The 25,123-nt window shown below is 40.4% G+C and overlaps 1 long non-coding RNA gene across 3 annotated transcripts in view; it reads right to left on the reverse strand.

Moving 5' to 3' along the window:
* Nucleotides 1-21,057, reverse strand: part of LOC119537761 — a 40,935-nt gene extending 19,878 nt beyond the window's left edge. The window contains exons 1-2 of one of the 3 annotated variants that reach the window (XR_005217462.1): nt 20,277-21,057; nt 13,448-13,641 (exon numbers count right to left, since the gene is read on the reverse strand). This is a non-coding gene — a long non-coding RNA (uncharacterized LOC119537761). Of the gene's footprint in view, nt 1-13,447; nt 13,642-19,672 lie in introns of all 3 variants that reach the window. The other 2 variants (XR_005217460.1, XR_005217461.1) reach the window with 2 other exon arrangements.
* Between the last annotated feature and the right edge of the window lie 4,066 nt (nt 21,058-25,123).

Raw genomic sequence — 25,123 nt, forward strand, 5'->3', positions numbered from 1 at the left:
TAAATATCCTCTAGAATTCTGAGTTACTTCATCTGTTATGTGGAAAATAAGCATTGGAGAGTAAATATTACTTCCTAACAGAACACAGAGCAAACAAATGCCACAGTATAACACGTGTTTGGAGGGTCCGGTTTTATGTGTCCTATAAAATGCATACAAACTTTTTCTATTTTGTTTACTTTCCTGCCCCCAGCCCCTCCAAAAATGCCTAGCACATACTAGGTGTTCAACTAAGGAATGAATGAATTCATGTATAATGCACTTTTACATGCATCCATACCTAGAAATAAGATCAAACTTCAAATACCAATTTATAGCCTGCCAATTACAGAACAATACATGTGGTAAGCACCCCTCCATGTCACAAATAGATTTTTTGGTTTGGTGAAGATGTAGCCCAGGGTATCTATGCCATCTGCTGCTTCATTATGGGGTGTTGAGAGCATCAGACATCATGTATGAGGATGTGTTTTCAGCCATGATTTGATTTGGGTAATTTTTAGCAACAACGGACAAAGCACTACTCATCTAGCCCCTATTCTCTCTCTTTTCTTCTTGCCTCCCTCCCCAAACAGGCAGCCCTCCTTTAGTCTCTCAGATCAAGTAAAAGATTCCAAGCCTGACATCGCATTAGTCAGTAGGGATACAGTGGTAACTCAGATCTAGTCTCTGCCTTCAAAGAATATAATAACAATAGCTTCCACTTAAATACAAAAGTAATTCATTAATAAATGCTTGTTGTTTAAAAAAGTAACTGAAACACCAGAGAAGTATATAGAGCAAAATACAGAAGCTCCCTTTCAACCATCCATATCATAGTCCCCTTCTGGTAGATTCTCACAACCGTAGAGCTTCAGGGTACGTCCTTGCAGAATTTATCAAACTGTACACAATTTATTTTAATTAAAATCACTTTGTTTATCAAATAAAAACATTTCCAAACAAAACAAAGAAATTTAAATATATTTAAGTATATAATATTTAAATTTTATATATTTAAAATATATTTAAATATATTCAAACACAGGCATAGGCCCACACACATCACATTACACACAAACACATTCTCAAAGAGACTGTCAGGTAGCAGATAACAGGCATCTCCAAGAAACCACATCCCCTTCCTAACCTACTTCTTGTTTGGTGTTTTAGGTACCCAGAGATCCTCGCAGAGCCCTCCCCTCCCCCTGCTATGCTCCAGAACCTTGTTCCAAGAGACGCACAGGGCCATCTGGGTATAACTGCTACAGTGAACATCAGTTGAACTTCCCAGAATCCAATCCAACATGACCTCATTATTTTGTTCCCTTCAATGATCACCCCTCTTCCACTTTCACACCATGGGGACACTCTCACTCCTTGTGCACTGGGGGTGATCTATGACCCCAGTTTGGCCAAGCATAGCATTCTACCTCCCAGACCGGGGTGACTGATTCCACCATGGACAGATGACAAGTCCAGCCAATTACACTCAGTCTTAGGACTTAGAACTTTTTTTTTTAAACTCTTATCAAGTAACCTGCAACCAAGGTTGCCAGGCTCTTAAATATGTCAGCCCTAATATATAGCAGTGGACATTTTTGCTCCCCAATGGGAAGAACCAGCCTGAGAATACAAATGCCACAGAGGATATCAGAGCTGGAAGATGACAGACAGATTCCTGGAGACACCACCTAAAACCCTTTATGCTTCCTGGGCATGTGAATTTGTTCAGTCCGTTTTTCTGAAGAGTGTCTGTGGTGGGTGCTTTTAAGCTTGTAACCAAAAGGTACCAATTAAATTCAACACTGTTGGCTATGGCAAGAATTAAAGCTAATTTACATGGTAAAGAGGTTCTCAACATTTATTTATTTCCATTTCTGCACATTCTGGGAGTGCAAATCTAATGCAAAGTCTTACTGTTTCCTTAATATAGACCAAGTATTAAATACAGAGTTACTTGGTCTCAAGGATCATTCACCTTGAGAAAAGGTAAATGCAGAAACCACTGAGGAATTCTGAACTATAACCTGTCTCGACAGCAAAGAAGTTCACTGTAATTGATTATTCTAACTAAGGCTTAATTTTCAAAACTTATGTTACCAAGCATAAATGAAACCAAGCAAAAATAGGAAAGCAAATATGAAACAGCCATTACCCCACCAATACTACTTTAAGCAAGAAATTAGGAAGCATATGAAACAATTACTTCAGGTTTTCAGGCTTAGAATCCCAGATAAAAATGTTTGATTGTACGGGGGGCCTGCCATATACCAACAGCATTCACCAATAACCTCCTCTAGAAAACATTGACAGTCTTGGCATATGTCAAAAAATAAAGTCACATAGATGCTATTCTGTCTCTAATTTAAGACCTCATCATGATAAATATTCAAAATGATGGTCATCTACTTTTCATCACCCAAATCTCATAAACTCTTGGGGGAGTTGAGAGAATAGAATGCTGACCTGGTAAGGTTAGTAGTCGCAGAGGGTAATGAGTTTCACTCTTGTGGAATAACAGGGATTGTTGACTCAGATCTTGGTTTAGAAACAAGTACTTAAGTCATTACAAATGAATGTGGCTACAAGAGTAAATGCAAATTTTCAGAATTAACCAAACTATACACAACCCCACAAAAGGACTACAGAAACTGTTGACAGGCATCATTATGCCTCCCAAGAGTACAAAGATAGGTATCCAGTAAAATGTTAATCATGAAAGACAGCACGCTTTGTCAACTTTATTTTGCTTTATTCTGTAATGTCAGTGTAAATGCTGAACTCAGTTAAATTCATACAGTCCAGAGATCATTTTTGGTTTATCTGCTGAATGTCAGCTTCTTGACACCATTTTACAAATCCACAAAATGAGCCAAAGCAAGGGGTGACACTAAGTGAAAAAAAAAAAAAAAGATCCTGGACATGAAAAATGATCATTACTGAGCAGAAATGGCTCAAATCCAGATAGGGTAAAATACAAATTGGATACACAATCTCATCTTTAAAATAAAAGTCAAAATTATCTTTAGTATCTCATCTGTCATGTGCATCCATGGTGGAAAAATACAATAACAACCTATCTTTGATCACTTAACTATATTTCAGGTGCTATGTTAAGCACATTACATAAACAGGCTTGGGGGAAGCGATCAAAGGATTTAGTGCCAAGAAATTTTTTTAGAGACTATAACCATAGAGATGAAAAGTAGAGTATGGGTTAAGAGAAATGGGGGAAGGGGCAATGGGGAGTTAAGAAATGAGTGTAGGGTTGCTGTTTGAGGTGAAGGGAAATTTCTAGTAACGGATGGTGGGAAAGAGCATTACAACATTCTAAATGTGATTAATCCCACTAATGGAAGGCTAGGGAGGGGGTGGAATGGGAAGATTTAGGCTCTATTTATGTTTCCACAACTGAAAAAAAAAATCTAAATAGATGACAATTGAATGCCAAGGATGAACCTGGATGGGATTGGAGGATAGAGGACAGGTGGCTCAAAGGGACACAGTTGAGACATAAGGAAAAGGAAATATAGAATGTAAGCTTTGTATCATTGTTGAATCTCTTGTACTTCTTAGCTGCGCTTAATGGGATTGCATAAAAGAATGTTCTTCATGGGAAGCGTATACGTGAATTATAGTGTATGTTCAAGGATGTGTGCAGCTAGCTCTCATATGTTCAGAAGACAGAGCAATAGATGATGGATGACAGATAGGGAGGGAAAGAAATAGCGATGTGACAGCATGTTAAGGTTGGTGGATTGAGCTATCGGGGGAGGGGGATCAGGGTATGATGGAATTCTTTGTATGGGGTTAGTATTGTTTTTGCAACTGTTCCTATAACTTTGAATTTATTTCAAAATAAAAAAAAAGTCAAAGGAAATGTTCAGCAAAAATTGTTAAAGTCAGTATCTCCATATAATTTAATAATGCTTTTTAGTAGCAGGGGTGATAGATGAAATTTAAGCTGATTTAACTCATTTAGTAAAACAAACTCTCTATTTGAAAATACTTGGGAAATTTTACTTTGTGAATTACTATATCTCTGACCCTGGTCAAATCATTCCTACTTCTTTTTTTTCTTCCTTTATCTTTCAACTCCTCTCCTATGAAAATCCACCCTGATACATTTGCTATCTGTCCGTAAGTATGCTTCTACCATTCTAAAGTATTAAGTGTGGTTTCATATGTGAATAGTTTTTATTTTACATAGAAGGTATTGTGCTGTAGATCTCATCCTTCACTCTACAGTGGGATGTTACGTTCTATAAACTGATTTTATATATTTTTTCCTTTTAACATCTGAATAGGAATCCTTAAGAGGCATCATGTAAATTTTATCTATTCCCCTAATGATGAACACCAAGTTATTTCCAGCTCCCCTGTACCACAAAATATACTTCAGTGAATGGATCCTTATACAGATCCTTTTTAGACCTGCTCTGGGATGTATAAGCAAAATTCTAAAGGGTGAGCCATAGAGCATAAAGTTTGTGTACTCTTGTGCTTTCCAGAAAAGCTGAACCATTGGTGCTTTCACAAGGGGTACATGGAATTCACTGTCGTTCAATATCTTCCTCAATCCTTGGTATCACCCACATTTCTAATTTGTTAACTTAAAAATAAGTGGAGTAGCCAAAATGATCCGAAATATCACAAAAGCGATAAAATTGCATCTATTTTCAAGATAAAGTTGATAATTCAGAAATTTCTTTATTGTATGATAACTATTCCATATTAATAAGATATTTTTGAACAAAAACTCATGTATGGAAAGTATATGTATACGAATTTGAAGACATTTCTCATGAAAGAAAGAAAATGCTTTACTATCTTGGACAAGTCTTCAAATGTGATTGAAGGTATGTAACCAAAATTTCTATGTAACCAAAATTTCAAATACGTTTGTTAAGAAAGAGGCCCAAATAAAATGAGACGAAACAGTGAACTTGAACAGATGGTTATTTTCAGTAGGATCTAATATGTGCGTGTGTATATATGTGTGTTTATAAAGTATAAATAACACTTGAATAGAAATTTTTAATTAAATATAACAACACATTATATATACACATATTTATATGAATTATATGCCATATTTAATTTATATAATCATATATTTTAAATTATACAAAATTATAATGATTATAAAATTCTATAAATATAAATATTAATTAAAACCAGAGAAAATGGGCATCAGTGAAGCAGGGCAGTCAAGAGTGTGGAAAGGGAGAGTAAAGTTCCCAGCTCTGCACAGTGTACATTGTAGTAAAATCACCAGTAAAATTGAGATTATTGAAATAGAACAAAAGCCCAGAATTTCACTGCCACATGTATAAAATCTCAATATGTAATAATATAAATGTCATCCATTCTTTCAGTACATTAACAATGAAAATTCAAAGACAAAATTTCAGATTTTCTACCTTCAAATGTCTCATACTTTATGATATTTATTTTAACATATTGATTTTCACCCTTAAAAACCCCTAAATCTGTTAGCTTTTCCCTATCCCATTGACATTATCTTGGTCCACGTTATTCTCTCTCATGGAGGATTTTAAAAATACCCGATGGACTGTAAGTACCTTGAGCGCAAGAAGTGAGTCTTGAGAAGTGGAGTCTCGCAATAACTGGAATGCTGGACATTGGAATTAAACAACCTTAATTAATCAAACCTTAAATTAATCAAACCCTGTATGCACCAAGCGATAGGCATTTGGCTTTTTGCTCTCTAGTATCTATCTTCCCCTTCTTGAGGTGATTGTATCCTGACTTGGCTCCTGCAAGCTACCGTAGCCTTCTCTTTCTAGCTATCTTATTTGAGACACCTGACTCATGACTTGGTCTCAAATGGAGATCAAATGATCCAGGATAAGTCAATCATCCCTTTCCATTATCAGAACATTGACACTACATTCCAGGACATCTCTTTGATTTCTCAAAGAAGTAAATCAATCCTTTTCATTGGGGAATGTGCAGTTGTAGAAACTTGTTACTTATGTAAAGGTAAATTATATGAAAACAGTAGTACAAAGGGCAACGAGTAGATGGAATTATACTACTCTACAGTTATTACATATGACATAAAGTGGTAAAAATTAACTTTAATTTTTGCCCTGTGACAAATTAAAGCTCTATATTGCAATTCCTAAAGCAACCAGTAAAATAATCATGAACAGTCAGATAGCTATAAAAAGCCAGTAGTGAAAATCAAATAGAATACCTATAAAATATTCAATTAACTTAAAGAAGGCATGACAAAAGTATCATTTTTTTAAAGTAGATGGGACATATAGAAAACAAATAGAATCAGATGGTAGATTCAAACTCAACCATATTACATTAAATGGTACATGTACTAAAACTCCAATGAAAGACAGAGCTTCTCAGACTTGATTCCAAAAGTAAAAAAGCACAAGCCAAATATTTGCTTCCAATAAAAGATGAACTTCACATACAATGGCACAGACAGATTGAAGGTAAAATGATGGCAAAGATATGTCATGAATATTAACATAAGATAAGCAGTATTTTGAACAATGCAAATTCAAGACAAATTTTACTAGAGATAAAGAGAAACATTTCAAAATAATGAGAGGATAATTTGTTAGGAAGATATAATAATCATAAATGTATATACCCCTAATAACATTGTTTCAAAATGCATGAAGCAAATCTGGTAGAACTAAATGGATAATTAGATAATTTCACAATAGTAATTAGAGATTTAATGCCACTCATATAGTAAAGGATAATAAAGCAAATAGAAAAAATTAGTAAATATATGGACAATTTGAACAGCCATAAAATAAACTTGGCCTAATTAACATTGCAGAAGACCTCACCCCAAATCTTAGAATATGCTTTCTTGTCAAGTACACATAAAATATTGACCAGGATAGGCCATAAAATAGCTTAATAAATTTTTAAATGTCTCAGTACATTTTGTACTACAGAATATGATCTCTGACCATGATGGGCTTTAGTAATTAGTGCAAATAAGCTATCCAAACATTCCCTTGCAAAGTTCACAACATATTTCCAAATAACTCAAGTTCAAATAATTACCCTTGGAATATCTTAGTGTTGTTGTTGGTGGTGATTTTGCTCTTCTGTTTTTTTCTTTTTCAATCATTAACTTATCAAACTACCTTATACTCATTTTCCAGTGTTCTGTCTTTGATTGCAGCAGTTCTTGAGTATTACTTTCATAGGCTTCCTGAATATCTGCATCTCCTATAAGATCTGCAATTTCACTCGCCAATTATGTTCATTTTATTTGTACTGGATCAGTAAATGGGGTGGTGATAATTTTAAATTAGAAATAAAATTTAAGAAAGGGCTAATTTTCTAAGTGTTTAGTTTATTATTGAATATTTTTTATGACCTCTTTTGCTTCATTATGCAATCTCATAACTTTGGAGATTTTTATAGGTACAACCACATAAATTCTAAGGACTATTATGCCTACATTACACATCCTTAATTAGGGTAAGACATACTATATAATTTTAAGTGGAAAGGATTAATACAAATTTATTTCTCCTCTATTGCATTTATATATAAGTATGTGTGTATTTACATGAATATGTATGTAAATCTTACATATGAAAGACTTGGAGGGAATATACAAAAATGAAATTAATTGTTGGTTAAGCAAATATTTATTTTTTAAGTTGCTTTCATATCATTTCACAACTTTTACAATAAAAAGTGATGAAAAACTCGGAGCATTGAGTGCAGTTGCGTAAGTCAGGATGGTTAATGCTAGCTGCTATAATGAGACTCCAACATCTCAGTGGTTAAATAAAATAAAGGTTTATCTCCCCCTCACATCACAGTTGATTGGGTCCCAAGTCAGGAAACTTTACCCACCTCATACCTTGCTGACCCTTGGATTGGGTGATTGTTAGCTCATCTGCAATTCTATTCCAAGTGGTAACTCAGCAATTTGGCATCCTTCTATCGTATGACTCTGCCATCTCTGAGTCCCTTACTTTTAGCTGTACTTATGGGGCAGAGAGAGGAAAAAAAAAAAACCAGGAAGACTATGTCGGGCATTTATATTCAGGTTTGAAATTGGCAAATATTACTTCCACCCAATATCATTTGGCAAACTTGTCACATGGCCCCAATTTAAATGCAAAAGAGGCTGGTAAAGACTGTTTTCCCTTGTGCTCAGAAAGAGGAAATGGGATTGGTAAGCACATAGCTGACCAATTTTTGTTGCACTGTCTTTTTCCAACTATTGGGAATATCAAGCAACAATGTTCTAGACAAACAAAGTTGGAGTTCAGTTAATAGTCTCCTTGGTTATTACATTTTTACTTTTATCATAAATTTCCCAAGAGTCTTTCCCACTACACAGGGCTCAACCTGATTTAACATTAAAATAATTTCTGCTTATTTATTAATTCTATAAAGCATTATTTAATAATGGGAACATCTCTCTAAGTAATTATGGCAGCTCTAGCAGGAAAAAAAAACATTACGTTGTTGTCATTTTACTGGGCCTAGGCAGTATCATGAATATTTTTTGAGTTTTGCAACAACTTTAGGATTAAGTTACTGTTATTATTATATCTATTTTATAGACAAGGAAATTGAGGCTGAAAGGTTAAATGAGTTTGTAAAATCATGCCATTAGTAGGAGGCAAGACAGATTGAGCACTCTGCCAGAACCCAATCTCTCTGAAACTATTTCTGTACAAACTCATCAAAAAATGCTGTCCTGAGGTTGAATTCATAAACTGAAATATGAAACTCTTTAAATGAGGGACCGTGATCTAATCATCTCTTTGTCTCTGGTGCCTAGCAAGGCACTGGGCATGTAGCAGGCATTCAATAATTGCTTGTGGCTGTAGATTGAAGCTAACAGCAAGGCTCACTGGAGCTCCATAACATATGCCCTTATTTGGGGCAGAATCCTTGGTAATGGTTTTAGTATTCATGAACAGACTCTTTCCTTCTCTCTCTCAAATATTATGGGATTTGCCTTTGTGTAGAGTCAATATATTGCAAAAATATTTTCTGGGTTAGAATTTGCTATCTTGGTTATGGGTATGGTGTTTGGAATTTTTAGTTCCCAGTGAGGAAAGAAAATTGCACAGCCTTGAGAAGTTGGAAAACAGCCAAATGAAAATCCAGGTGACTTGATAGAGCTTCAATGTGTTTTGATCTCTCCTATCCTCCAGCAAGCCACAGAGTGAACAGAAAGGGAATCCCCACACTAATTTTCTATTTAATTTATGCATAATTTGATATAAATAATTAAGAACACAACATCATTTTGGAAATCCTGAAAATTCATTTTTATTGGTTCTAGTACTGGGTGTTGCATGATTGTTTATCTGATGTTGCTTAAAAATAGTCTTACTATCTACATGCAATTTGATTTTGACTAGAGTCAGGAGAGGGAATAGATAGATTACAGTCTATCTTTTGCAAAGTACTTGAATTTCAACTGATATTTTCCCAATCAAGTATTTCTAGGCAAAATTATAAGTAAAGGCCATTTCTGAAAAATTATTAGAATAACATCAATGATAGCTCCTGAAAAATATTTCTAATCAGAGTCAGAACACTTGAAAATTTGGAATAACATGACACGTAATAAAATATAAACTGAAATCTCAAAAACTGGTTATATGGTAATATATTAGTCAGGGATCTCTAGGGAAACAAAACTAACCAGAGAGATCTGTATATATGATGAGATTTTTGTAAGAATTTTCTCATTAAACTATGGGGATGGGCAAGTTCAAATTCTATGATAGGGCAGGCTGCAGGCTGGGAACTCTGATGAAGTTTTTTGATGGATTCCCAGGAGAAGCTGGCTGGCTGAAGTAGAGATAGAAATTCTCCCTTCTGATGGCTGAAATCACTTCTCCTTTTAAAGCCTTCAGCAGATTGGATGAGACTTCTCCTCAGTTGACTGTAGATGTCATCAGCCGTGGATGCAAGCAGCTTACTGATGATTTAAGTCCTCAAAGTATCCTCACAGAAAAATCAGGCCAGAGCTTACTTGACCAACTGAGTACCATAACCTGGCCAAGCTGACATATAAACTTAACCATCACAGGCAACAATAAGATAAATTTATTTTCCTTGTTGTTACTGCCATAACAAAAATTAAAGCTTGGTCAAGTACACACTTGCAATGTATTATACCCTTAGGCATCCCTAAGTAAAGCAAGAAAATGAATCACTGGACTTGATTTATTAAAAGCAAACCATGTACCTGATTACTCAGTTCTCTTGGGGGGAATTTGAAGATTGAAATTATATTCTCAGTGATGAAATAAAAATGCTGTAGTTGGGTGAGCAAACCTTTATTCTCAAATCATTGCAGTCTGCAAATCATAAAATTTTGGACAAATAGGTGATTTTATGCACCCTCTGGAAGGAAATCAGAGAAGTGAGTAGAGTCAAGACACAACAATGGAAGGCAATTTCTCAAGGATTGGCTAACAAAGTCCACATTTGATGATGGATGATGCAAGCAATACAGGGTTTCACAACAATAAGCCAACTCAAGGATACCCTGGTAAATAATAAGAAATTTGACAATACAAAGAGTGGAATTAATTAAGCACATTGTGGAAGTTAGACTAACACCTTATAGCCAAATCATACTGCATCCATGATCACAGATATTTTCCTTCATGAGATCTGCTACTTGGCCACACTTCAAACTGCTTAAATAAAACCAATATGGTCAAATGTCTCACTGGTTTCTTAAAGCTGTATAGAGCAAAATTTAAAATACCAGTAAATGCTAGCTAACATGTAAATGGCTCCCTTTAAAATAAAAATCCATTTGCTGTAGGAAAATTATTGTCAATGAATTCTAAATCATTAAACTTTCCTTGGTACTGGGGAAAGTTTTGACTGGAAATCAGATAACAGAGGAAAACAAGATAACTCACTTTATATCCTAGGCATTGAGTCCTTTCACCTCCTGGTTGATTTCTAAAAGCCTTTGTTATTTTATCTACTAGGGAAAGGAACCTAATAATCAGCAGGAAGCAGGCACAGAGAAGGAATTCGGGGAGAAAAGCCAAAGCAAAGTCAGAATAAATTTTCCATAGAGTAGATGTCTTCTCAATGTTCACGGCATTTATTCTATACCTAATGCCTTCTTACTAGAATTTCAATGTGTGGTTCCAAAAACAGCTTCTAGAAACCCAAAATTGTAATGGACTGAAAGGAATGTTGAATCCAGTGATTTGAAATAACAGGTATTATAAAAGTTCAGGCCATGCCAGGCCCACAGGCACCACTGTCTTTGTTCCCATTTTTTGTTTCTAACAGGCTTCAGTAGTTACCAAGATGGATTTTCCTCACTAAAATAATTTGTTGTTTTGCCTTTGAGGAAATACAACACAAGAGGGAAATCTGTTTTTGAAGAAAAGCTCACAAAGTTTCCTAGACTCTTCATGATCCTAGCGTGGCGTTACTATCCCTGTGTCACAGAACTTTCATTCCTTTTACTTCTCTATATGGCTTTGAACATACTCCTGCCACTGTCTGGCTGGGTTGTAAGGCTGCCTCCTAACTAGCCAGCATCTAACAAGGCATTAAGCAGTTTTCTCAGGTTCAAATTCCAACTCTGCATTTACTGGTTTGGTAACTCTGGAAAGTTTTTAATTTAATTGTTTCTCTCACTCTCCCAGCTGTCTGCAAGTGGCTTCTCTGCCCTCAGTAAAACCATGGTAGGGCAGGCCTGAGATACTTTCCAAGCTCAGGTTCTCCAACCTCACCCCATAGATTGGCACTGACATGCACGCACCCCACTATGCACAGGGGCCACCCTGCTGCCTCTGGAACAGGGTCAGGGACCCAAAAAGGGAGCAGAAACTGGCCACACCCTGTGTTGAGGTGTAGAAGGCGCAATTCCCAAATCTGGGTTCCTTGCTTGGCTCGGCCAATGAGAGTCACACTGAGCCAGGCTGAGAAGGAAAAGAGTTTTTTTTTACACTGCTGGGAAGGACAGGGGAAAATTTCCCAAATCAGCCTCCTTGATGTGATTTTTCAATTGTCTTTTCTACCCATCAGAGACAAAGAGAGAATCATCTTAGTTAACAGGTAACAGAGGTCTGGTGAATTTCAGTAGTTTGTCCTATTTCCTAAAAGATTTATATCCTTTGACACCTGTGAATGTGTCTCCCAGTCTAGGGAGATAGATGAAAGACTTATTTGTATCTGAAAGTATTCCAGTTTGCTAAAGCTGCCGGGATGCAAAACACCAGAAATGGATTGGCTTTTATAAAGGGGTTTTGTTTGGTTACACAGTTACAGTCTTAAGGCCATAAAGTGTCCAAGGTAACACATCAACAATCAGGTATCTTCACTGGAGGATGGCCAATGGTGTCCGGAAAACCTCTGTTAGCTGTGAAGGCACGTGGCTGGCGTCTGCTCCAAAGTTCTGGTTTCAAAATGGCTTTCTCCCAAGGCGTTCCTCTCTAGGCTTCAGCTTCTCTCCAAAATGTCACTCTCAGTTGCTTTTGGGGAGTTTGTCCTCTCTTAGCTTCTCTGGAGCAGAAGTCTGCTTTCAACGGCCGTCTTCAAACTGTCTCTCATCTGCAGCTCCTGTGCTTTCTTTAAAGTGTCCCTCTTGGCTGTAGCAAGCTCGCTCCTTCTGTCAGAGCTTATATAGAGCTCCAATAAACTAATGAAGCCCCACGCTGAATGGGCAGGGCCACACCTCCATGGAAACTATCCAATCAGAGTCATCACCCACAGTTGGGTGGGTCACATCTCCATGGAAATACTCAAAGAATTACAACCTAACCAACACTAATATGTCTGCTGACACCAGATTACATCAAAGATCATGGCATTTTGGGGGACATAATACATTCAAACTGGCAGAGAGGTTTGGGGCAATAGATTAAATCTTATTCAGTTCTATGTGCAGACTTTACATGTACATATTGCTCCTTTGTGACACTAAAAGCTCTCAGTATACCCTGCTTCCAGCTTTGAAGGTTACATTTTAATGCCAGGTTACAATTTCCAGCTTACTTACAGTTTTAAGATTATATTTAAAAAGTTACTGTTACAGTGGAGGGGGGAGGGGAGATTCCACCAAGGGCTTCAGGAGCATCCTCTGTGGCTTTTCAAGCTACTTAATTCAGCGCTTGCCTGGTTAATGCAGCCCTTTAAGCTGTTTTCCATAGTTTTGAGGAAGTTTGCTGGCTTAAAGATGCCTCCACCATCTCTGGGTAATGGAACAATGGCCACCCTCAGAGGCAGCCCCCAGCAATCTGAATTAGCTGGTCAAAGGCAGAGATCTGAGATCAGACCACACTGCTGGAGTTTGTAGGACTAGCTCTTTATGCTCCTCCCTGGTATCAGTGGTATCAGTGAGAAGAGTCAGGAGCCGGAGCTCCAGTCCTGACTGCTGCCCACGGCAAGGCGGGGGGAAGGAGATCATAGCCACTGCAGGGAGGGTGAAACTCACCGGTCTTTGTCACAGGTTACCAGCCTTTTCCTCTAGCACCTCCTGCGCAGTGTTACCCGAGATTCCAGAGTTTCAAAGTGGTTGATTCAGACAGTCCAGTAGTTGCTTGTTCAATAGTTGTTTGGGTGGAGGGACTGATTCCCTGAGCTTCCTTCTCCACCATCTTCCCACAATCCTTTTCTTTACCATTGTTCCTGATGGCAACACAAAAAGACGTATAATAGAGAATGTTCTGGAAAGCTTTGAGATACTTCACAGTATCAAAGGGAAAACAAACCAATCAGACCTCAGAAAGGACAGGAGACAAGCCCCGTCCATCTAGGTAGCTGGAACAAATGGACAGACTCTGCAGGGAGCTGCCATTGGGGTGAAACTGCCTCTGCCGTTTCTGACCATTAGTTGCTAAATAAGACGTAATGAAGTTGTAGATGGTAGACTGTTAGCCCTATCATGGGCCAAGCACTTTTACTAATGTCATGCTATGGGTGGTGGTGGGGAAACAGGAAGGTAAAAATTGCACAGCTCTACTGGAACTGCACAGCTCAATTCTACTTCTTATCCCACATAATCTCCCAGAACCCCTCAGCCCTCTCCAAGAACATGCGACATACTGTCCAGAGCCAGGCCAAGTTTGTGCAAAGCAGAGCCTGGAGCTGCTGCGAGACTGAAAAGCATGCCAGGCACAGAAGGAGACATAGGTCTATTGGGACTTATGAACAGGAGAGATTCTCTGATGGCAGCCGGTCCAGCAGGATAGTGCTCCTGAATTAATAGGAGTGCAGGGGAGTAATATGCACATGATTTTAGAGCAAAGGTATGAGGACACTGGGTCTGTAGTACAGTCATTAAAGGGGCCTAAGACTTGCTGTTTTATTAAGAATAGTGTTCAAGACTAAGATACAATCAATATCATTTTACTTCTGTGGTTGCTTTCTTCCTCCTCTGGGAAGATTGTTTCCTTTCCTGAGCTTCGTCCTTGGCTAAAGCAGGCCTGCAACATGCCATTTAGGAGGGGGCTGGGGCCTGGGCTGTCACACCTGCCATGCTGTCCCCTCCCTGTCAGCCCTTCTACTGGATGCTAAGTCTATGACCCCTTGTGATATTTTTATTGACAATGTATATTCTACCAGATAGCTTGCTACTTTCTATAGAGCAGCAAGCATGTTTTGGATATCTGTTTTTCCAGTTTCTAATGCAGCCTAATGCATACTAGGTATTCAAGAAACATGTATTGATGACAAGCCAGTGGACCAGAGAATGGAAAGGTTCTAAACACAGGAACCCATTGAAGTGGGGCCCTAAAGTGAGCTCCCTCCCCTAAATCTGTAATAAGAGAGTCCCCTTCCCCCACAACCCGTAATGACTACAAAGTAAACATTAAGCTCTGAGAAGGAGGGAGTGAAACTGTGCCATTTTAGGGAGTGAGACTTGCAAATGTATGCATTAGCCAAGCGTAACCGTATCAATAATTAATCATTGCACCGGCCTTGAGAAAGCTTCTCAACCTTGCTAAAGACCTTAAGCCTTGAGAAAACTTCTCAACCTTGCTAAAGATCTTAAGCACCCATCAATTAACCGCCAACTCTGCTTTTGTCAAAGAAGCTTGCTTGCATTTTCAGAATGTGGTTTCTGCCTATATAAGTCTCAAGCACTCTCAGGTCCCTGCTGCTGTTTGCTGAACTCCCAGCACGGAGTGAGAGACAGCAGCTGCCAGCTGGCCGGCTAATAAAGGCTCTTTAAATTCTGTTTGGCTGTTTCGTACTTTAACTCGTGGGCACTGTAACATTTGGAGGCCCCAGCGAGATGTCCTCGGCATTTGCTGAGGCTCATCAGTCGAGACAAAGGTCTGACTACCGGCCCTCCGCCAGGGGGCACGCGCTGAGAGACGTTCCTCAGCCCCTGCGGAGAACCGGGTGGTCAAGCCTCCAAATTCAAAAATCCACCTCTGGAGCCATCTGGACATGGGCCCACAACAGTAAGAGATCTCTAATATGGTCTGGTGGGGTACCCTTTTAGGGTCTTTAGGAGGGCTGGACACAGCCATAACTCCAAGACCCGGCCTCGGACCACGACAGTGGCCCATGGCCTCAGGTTCAGGTTCTGGTTAGTCTCTGTTTTGTGTTTTGTTGTTAGTGTCTTTGTTCTGTTCTGTTTCTGTTTTGTCAACCATCAGTCCCGCAATGGGTCAGTCTCCATCTGCTTCCGCTTGCTCTCCGTTGCAGAGTTTCTTGAAAAATTTTCAGGACTTCTGCCGACGAGCTGCAGGGTCGGGGGCTACGGTCAACCCAGGAGCTCTTTGGGCCCTTTGCAAATTCAAATGGCCAACCTTTCCAAATTCTAATTGCCCCCCCCCCACCGAGGGCACTCTAAATTTGCTAATTACCTTTCAGGTTCAAAGAGTCATTTATGGGAGTGCAGGACACCTGAATCAGATTCCCTATATTGAAACCTGGATCGGCATCCTCACTGACCGCCCCAAATGGCTTAATCATTTTTCTGCATATTGTGCTGTCCACGGGCTCCAGGAGGACTGGGGTGGGGGTAAACAGGCCCTTTGTCTAGAGGCAGTGGTGCGTGGCTACAGACTCGGGTGTTGCCTTCCTGCTGCTGGGCCAGGCGGGCAAGCCTATCCCCATGGTTTGAGCACTGGTAAAGAAGGGCTGAAGTGGTGAGCAGGTGCCAGGACCTGCCTCTGGCCAGGGTGCAAGCTTTCCCCTGTAAAACAGGCCACCAGTGAATTATTTGTCAATGATCAGCAGTCACCAGCTGGACACTGACTGGAGAGAGCAGAGACGGGTCCCTAAGTATGCGAGCAGGGAGTGGTCCCCAACATCCTTTGTTTTTGGTATTTCTGTTCCATCATGGGTCACAGGACATCTGTCTGCTTGTACATCCAGGGGTGTCCTGGAGCCAGTGTGTTCCCAGATCCTGGAGACATGCCAGCCCCCTGGGAGGTGGTGTTGACTGCTGGCTTGGTGCTTAAAAAGTGGCTCATCTTTTCTTAGTGACACCACTTGCTTTTCGTCTTACAGCCTCTGACCTCAGAGAATCCTTTTGTATTTTCTAAAAATGGCAGGCCACTGTTGGGGAGTGTCAGCCAGCGCCCCACCGAACAGCGTATTTGGACATCAGAAACAGCCACATGGAAAGGCCAAGGTCGGGGTGGGGGGAGGTTAGTGAAGACAAGTGGCTTCTCTGTGTTCAAGCAAGGAGGTGGGGGTGGGGGCAGAGGCTCCCCATGGGGCACGGTAAGCCTCACGCTCATCCCTGTGACTGAGCTGTGCTGGAGCTGACCCGCCAGGTGACAGCTGTCCCGCTGGAGCCCACCTGTCTATGTCTGAGGCACCATGATGGTACGAGTGCTGCATGTCCTCACGGGAACCCTGCTGGGGGCCAGAGGCCACTTCCCTGGGCAGGGGGCGAGGCAGGCCACCCGAGGGCAGGGAGGCACAGGCTGCCACTCGGCTCCCTGGGACTAAAATTGTTCAATACCTAAACCGTCCAAAAAGTGAAATGTACTCTTTCTAAAGGGCCACCCAAAAGGCCCCCAGTCCTCGACTCCCCCAAGGAATAGTCCTCCCTTATCAGGCCCCCACCTTATTCTGTAGGACCCTCTGCCCCTAGCGTGGGGCCCTTTCCAGGAATAGTTCAGGTTCCCCCTGCCCTAAGTTCAGGAGGACCCGTTGTTCCCACTCCGAAGTTTGTAAATAGCTTTTAATACTCATTTTTAAAGTAGTTTTATATTGTAGAAGTTCATGGTATGTCATTTAATGCAAAAATGAAACCATTTTACTTCAATGTTATTAAAAAAGTTTATTTTATTAGGAAGTAAATGTGTTATTGCAGTGTTTTGTGGCCTGTTTAAAGGCTTTTGTTTAACAAAGTGAATGTAAAATACAATAAAATGTTAAGTTGCCATCTACTTTATGAAATCCATCAACTTGGAATTTTTTTAACTCTATCAAGGAAGTAAGGTGTGCAATAAATAGTAAGTATGCAGTCATGTTTTTATATCATGTTTAGAAATCCATAAAATTGCTCCACTTACTGGATTTTTGCTGATGACTGAATTGTGGATTAATAATAGAATCATGCCCTTAGCAAATATTTAGTTTTGTTTTAAAATTTAAGTTAAGAGATTTCTAGAACATTCCTTTCTATGGTTCTTAAATGACATAAAGTAATTGTGCAATGTTGCTAATAGTGAACCTAGCAAGCTTCATTCAAATTCAAATATGCTGGAATGAGTAATCCAACAAAATTCTATTTGGATCAAATCCTCATCCCTTGACTTTGTGTGAAAAAAAGTACTCTCCTTCCAGTGAAAAATTGTCACAGAGGTCCATTAAATGAGACTCTGACCCAGTGTTCTTACTGTATTTTACATGTGCCCCCCCCCCAAACTCCCGGCACCGCAGCCCACCTGAAACCAGGCCTGAGGTGCCATGCCCCTTGGGAAAAGACTCAGTCCTTTATTCGTTCAGGCCCCTAATGCTGGGGCCCGGCTGCTCTACCTCACTGGGCTGGGCAGGGGTCCCTGCTGCTAACCCCCTCCTCAAGGAGGGACCCAGAATTTAGTTTCTGGTCTCTCCATCCAACCCTACTCCAGCTGAAACTTTTGGTATTTATTCTGGGCAAAAGCCCAGACAGTATACTTTATATTGATTGCTTCAATTTATATTTATTAAGCACCTACTGTTTTAGGTCCTAGGAATATAAGAGGGTCAAAACCACCAAGAACTAATCTCTTTGTTAGAGTCCGTTTTCTTTACCCATCAGCCCACATGGGATGACTGTCAACTTCTGCAAACCCTTTTCATGTCAGAAGAGGAAGAGAATCCGTGCCCAGGGATGGAAACTAGTCGTGGGGCCAGACGATCTACCTACCACAGAAGCAGACCACCTCGAAACTATTTTTCCTTTCACCCGACCCTGGTGGGACCCTAACACGAATTAAGGTAAGGAGGCTCTAGAACGGTACCACCAGACTCTAATGGGGGCTCTCCGAGCAGCAGCGCAGAGGCCTACAAATATGCCCAAAGTAACTGAGGTGACTCAGGGGGCCACTAAGTCCCCTGCCGCTTTTCTAGAGCGCCTCCAGGAGGCTTACCAATTATACACCCCTATAAATCCAGAGGCGCCAGAAAACAGGCGAGCAATTAATATTGCTTTTGTCACCCAGTCAGCCCCTAATATAAGGAAAAAATTACAAAAGTTAGAAGGCTTTGAGGGAAAGGTACTGAGCGAGTTGGTGAAGGCTGCTCAACAAGTTTTCACTAATAGAGAGTGTTCCGAAGACTTAAATAAAGAAAATGGCAAAGGTCCTACTTGCCATGAGTGAAAACCAGGCGCAGAATAAAAAACGAAAAAGGAACCAAAAATTCGAAGAAAAGTCAGGAGGAGGTAATAGACTGTCCAGTGAGAAAGGAGAATGAAGAGGGCCCCCTCTAGGCCAAAACCAATGTGTGTTCTGTAAAGAGGAGGGAGCCTTTCAGACTCTAAAAAAGGCACTCACTCAGGCCCCAGCCTTAGCACTCCCAAATCTCAAAAAGCCATTCCAGCTGCATGTAGCCAAGGCACAAAGGGCAGCAAAAGGAGTGTTAACACAGCGCTTGGGGCCATGAAGATGGGTCATAGCCTATCTTTCAAAGCTCCTCAATCCGGTTGCGGCAGGCTGGCCTAGCCGTCTACACAGGCAGCCGGTATGCGTTTGCCACCGCACACGTGCATGGAACCGTCTACCAGGAACGTGGTCTCCTAACCTCCAGAAAAAAAAAATACGCCTGAAGCAAAGAAAAATGCTTTTGCCAATGAGACAGCCAAAGAAGCAGCCCTAAAACCAGTGGGGCCTCTTCAAACTTTGCCCCTCCTACCGCCCCAGGTACTAAAAACTACCCCAACTTATTCAAGCTCTAATATTCGGCTACTCCAAAATCCTCCTACCAGAAGCACTAGGAAGAAACTTAATTTTCCAAACACATCAAAGTACACACTTGAAAAAAACAAAATTAGCTAAACTGCTTAAAACTGACTTTTACATACCTAAGCTTTTTCAGGTAGCAAAAGAAGTAAGCAGAAAATGTCACGTCTGCGCTCAAGTCAACTCAAGTCATGTAAGTACCCCTGCTGCTCCCAGTCACCACCTAAGAGGTCAACTTCCAAAAAAGCAATAAAAAATAAACTTCACGGAACTGCCTCCTGGACCAGGGGAATACAAGTACTTACTTGTGCTGGTGGACACCTTCTCAGGATGGGTTAAAACCTACCCAACTCGGTCAGAGTCAGCTCAAGTAATAGCTAAGAAAGTAATAGCCAAAATTATCCCTTGGTTTTACTCACCAATAGCAATGGGGTCTGACAATGGTCCGGCTTTCGTAGCCCAAATTACTCAAAATTTGGCAAGAGCATTAGGAATTGAATAGAAGTTACACTGCATTTACAAACCACAAAGCTCAGGCAGGTAGAAAGAATAAATCAAACACTTAAAAACCCTCACCAAACTTAAACTAGAGACTGGCGGGAACCGGGTAAGTCTCCTTCTGTTTGCCTTGTTCAAAGCTAAATGCACTCCTTATGTAAAAGGTATTACCCCATATAAAGCCATGTTCAGCAGGCTACCCCCACTTCTCCCCAAAATAGGGGAGAAACAGCTCGCCCTTTTAACTAACTCTGAACTTCTCAAGTCCTTACAGGCCTTGCAGTATAACTCCAGAAACAACAACTGCACCATCCGTGCCCACCACCCGAAACCTGACGCCGTGAGAACAGGGACCCCTACTACTAACTCTTTGGGGTAAACTGGAACTTACCGGAAGCGGTCAATATGTACCTAGGTGGGAGACGTGCGGGATTGTGAGGCTTTGGCTGTAGAAACCTAAACTTAGAACAGGAACTATGGGATAGTCAGCACTATATCTGTCCACTAACAAGTACCTCAGCAGCATGTGAGGAAAAAAAATAATTATTTCTGTTACAGTTAGGGCTGTAAAACTATAGCCCCATAAAAAAAATGTAAACTGTCTGTTAAGGGTCACAAAAAATAAAAGGCCAGAAGCTCCTACTAAAAATTGTGCAATTAAAAGCTGTAACCCTGTTACTTTTAAACCACAGCAGTTTTGAAAAAATTCCCAGTGGTTGGGAAAAAAACAAATGTAAAAATTGCGCCTGTATGTATCAGAACTTTAAGTAACTTTCTAGAACAAGAAACATGTTTCCAGTCCCCTCAATTCCCCCTATCTACTTCTCCTTATGCTAATTCCCGTACCTCTGTACTACTCTGGCGAGGGAGGTAGAAAGCACCTCGAGCTAACTAGCCTCCAACGAGTCAAGCGAGAAGAACCAGTGTTAGTGCCGGTACTCCTCGGGCTTGAAGCAGCCGGGGCAACCGCAGTAAAAACTGCAGCACTCGTCACAGGGAACCAAAACTTTAAAATCCTTAGTACCCAAATTAACCAGAATCCAAAAGCCTTAAAAGAAGGCAATACTAAATTAAAGAAGTCTGTAAGCTCTTTAGCAAAAAAGCAGGAAGGACTTTGTCTAACCTTAACAAAAGAAAAAGGAGACAAATTAGTTTCAAAGTATATTTTCTCAATCTCCATAGTTAACTACCTTAATATCAACACTTAAGAAACAATGATTTGATTCTCCCTAAAAACCAGTGGAGAATGAAGTGGGGCCCTAAAGTGAGCTCCCTCCCCTAAATCTGTAACAAGAGAGTCCCCTTCCCCCACAACCCGTAATGACTACAAAGTAAACATTAAGCCCTGAGAAGGAGGGAGTGAAACTGTGCCATTTTAGGGAGTGAGACTTGCAAACATACGCATTAGCCAAGTATAACCATTTCAATAATTAATCATTGCACCGGCCTTGAGAAAACTTCTCAACCTTGCTAAAGATCTTAAGCCTTGAGAAAACTTCTCAACCTTGCTAAAGATCTTAAGCACTCATCAATTAACCACCAACTCTGTTTTTGTCAAAGTAGCTTGCTTGCATTTTCAGAATGTGGTTTCTGTCTATATAAGTCTCAAGCACTCTCAGGTCCCTGCTGCTGTTTGCTGAACTCCCAGCGCGGAGTGAGAGACAGCAGCTGCCGGTTGGCCGGCTAATAAAGGCTCTTTAAATTCTGTTTGGCTGTCTCGTACTTTAACTCGCAGGCACCGTAACACCCATTAGAAGGTTATCTTTGTGAAATGGAGGTCTAGAGAAACAAATAAGTTATGATTTTCTGTGGTTGACAATATCTAGGCATTCTCTCTCTCTCTCTCTCTCTTTCTCTCTCTCTCTCTCACATACGCACACATACACACACATCACAAACACACATGCCAGTGTGGAATCTTCTATGCAAACCCCTCCCCAGATTAAGATTTTAATTCAACTAAATTTGACAAACTCTTACTGAACACTAAAAGATATACCAGACCCTGTTTTGTACCTATGTATCTTGCATTAAGAATACTCATCAACTCTTAGAGGATTAGTGTTTGAGGTTAATCATCAGCAAAAAGTTAATGCCATGCCCAGGAGCATCTAATTTGTTAGAGTCTAGTGTCCTGGAATTCCCAGGAATCCTGGGACCAACTAGATGTCATTGGCTAAAGAGTCACCACTTAAAATACTGCATGCTCTTAGAATTGAGCAAATTAAAGCCAACATCCACGTTTTGGGGAATTGTCCCAGGTTATACAGGAAGTCTTTGAAAAAAACAGGATTTAGGACTCACAATTCCAAAGTTAAAAATTTGCTTCAAAATGAATTATTTTTTCTGATGAAACTGAGGCTTAACTCATTAAGCCACCCCCCACTATCACCCTTCTAATTAATGCACTGTAAGGAGGGGAAACTGTATTCTTTGGTTGCTAAGTAAAGGTCAACATAGAAAAAAATGTAAATTTAATCAAATTTTATAATACTTACCATAAATCCCTTTCTTGTCTCATGAAATTGTTTGCAAAGGCTTGCAATTCTATGCAGAAATGTAAAAGAATCATGTGTTTTTTGAACTGGTGTCACTATATTATCTCATGTATTGTATGCCCCTGGGAGCATGATTTTCCATATAAGAAACTGATATTGCAAATCTGCTAACAATAGCGTAAGTGCCTTGGGTTATTTTCCCAGGATTGTTGATGGATTTCTTCTGAGCCAACATGCCATTTAGAAGTTCTCTGTGTAACTAATTGCATGTATTTTCAAGCTTTTCTTTCCTTCCCTAACCAGAATCTTCTTAACCATTAGTTCACAATTATTGCTATGTATTGAGTCAACTAGGGAGCATTTAAAAAATACTAACGCATATAAGCCCCACACCATACAAATTATATCAGATTTGGGGGGGTGGGGAGGAATGTAAAAACAATCACAGCTACATTTTAAAACTCACACATGCAATTTAAATGCTCATCTCTGTAGCCTTCAATTTGCTCCACTCAGCTAATTGTGATCCTGTCTGTTAGTTTTCCAGGCTTTTAAGACAAATACCACACGATGAGTTGGATTAACAACAGAAATTTATTGGCTTACAGTTTCAGAGGCTGAAAGGCTTGCTTCCTCCTGGGGTGGGTGGCTTTCTGACTGGCATGAGATCCTTGGATTGCTTAGCTTTCCCACATGGCCATGTCCTCTTTTCTCTTCATGTTCCTGCTAACTTCCAGTTTTGGGCTCGTGCCCATGGCTCTCTCTTAACTAGACCTACACTAAAAATAACCCCTTTGAATCATCCTCTTAACACTGAGTTCACACCCACAGGATTAGGATTAAGATTAACACCATGTCCCACTCCCTGGGACCCATAACTCAATCTGCTACACTGACTTTAGACCACTCCTTTTGAGCACATAAGAGAGGAGAGAGTAGATCCTTCTCCTCCAGGTCCAGACCTCAAGTTGTTGGGCTGCAGAAGCTTTCTCCTCTATGTGAAACGGACTCTCCTTCTGACCTGACAACCTTGATTAGAAAGCAGGTAAGTCCCAAGTGCGGGGATAAGAAAAGCCAGCCTTTCTCACAGCCCTATATATCTAGCATCAGGTTCACAGAAACTTGTGTTACCACAGTTGGCATCAACATCATCTAGGAACTCGTTAGAAATGCAAATTCTCAGTCCCCACCCCGGACCTACTGGGTCAAACCCCTGTGAACACAGCCCAACAATTTGTGTTTTAAGCACACACACACACACATGCGCGCACACACACACACACCAGGTGATCCTGGTGCACACTGAAGTATGCCATCCACTGCTCTGGACAAAATCATAGGACCCCCATGCACTTTGGGGTGGCAGCCAGATTGTGGCAGTTCTTAGAGGGTTCTTGACTGACCACTTTCAGTGGGTTTGAAACATGTCAGGAAGAACCGGGGGCTTTGAAATGATTGGAAAGGACTAAATGAAGAATTAGCCTGTCTAAAACATCAATAGCTCTCGTAAAGAGAAGATCCCTAGAAGCCCAGGTGTTCAAGAACTCATTTTTAAAGATAACTGGCCATGGGATTGGGAAAAGGGCAAACCCCAGGGCAGAATTTCTAAGGAGGAATGATTTGTGTTTGAGCCTTTCCTCACTTCTTGCCTCCTTCCCCTCCCCAAGTAGTCACAACAACCAACCCGCAATACGTCCACACCCCGTCATCACCACCAGCGCACATTGCCAAGTGCTTCACAATGGCTCATTGTCTACTCTTCCTCTCAGAGTGTGGAGCCTGTTTCTCCAATGTGCCTGGTGAAGAAAGTAGTGTGATTTAACTATATCCCACTAAAGAGGTGTAAGGAATTTTCAACTCTGGACCACACTGCTCGTGGCCCAGGATGCAGATCCACGTGGATGTCAACCGGCTCCCTAACTCTTCATTTCCTTTTGGGCTCCCTCCATCTGGCTGCATCCGTCTGCCTGGGTTAACCTTCCGTACACAACTCCTCCCTTCAGATTCTGCTCCTTTCTTTTAGGGGTCCAGGTTCCTGTACCTGCCTTGCTTTTTCCTACATGCTGCCCACAGTTTAGTATGTCTCCTGTTTCCTGAGAGAGCTCTTATTAATACACTTTTTCCTTAAACTTTTGAGGCCATTAGCATTTTTAAAAGGGGAGCTGTTAACCCAAACAAATGCCTAATTGGTACTGTTTTCTGTAGTGAGCAGGAGAACTATGCAAGTTCTGATTTGTTTTGCATAGTAGCAAAGCATATTGGAAAAAAATAAGGGCCCTCTTCCAGATCAAAGTTTCCAGGTTTTCCAATATGGATAGAATGCCAAGAATCTAAAAGGAAATGCTCTCCTTTTAACAGGTCACAAAGATCTTTATGAAATAAAAATAATAATAATGTTGAATAATGACTCCACTGTTGGGGGCAGGCTTCTAAACCCATTCGGTTATTCGCTGCCTCAGTGCCAGCTAGCACCTCACTGCAACTGGTCAGCTTCCAAATAAACAAGATCTGGAAGGGATGGCACCCATCTAAACCCCTGCTCTGGAGATTGGAATGGAAGAATTTACTTCCAAAACCTGCTTGGACTCATGTGTTTTACCATGGGAAAATTAAAAGGAAACACTGTTATCAATGAAACAAAGGTTTAGAAAAATGCTGCTTCTTAAAATGGGCATTTTCTCTGAAAGTTCTTTAAAAAGGTTTGGTCCACACACTGACAGCCAGGTTGATCTCCTGGTTCCTTCACTATAAATAACTATG

The sequence above is a fragment of the Choloepus didactylus genome, chromosome 6, assembly GCF_015220235.1.
Source record: "Choloepus didactylus isolate mChoDid1 chromosome 6, mChoDid1.pri, whole genome shotgun sequence".
NCBI classification, from domain to species: Eukaryota; Metazoa; Chordata; class Mammalia; order Pilosa; family Megalonychidae; genus Choloepus; species Choloepus didactylus.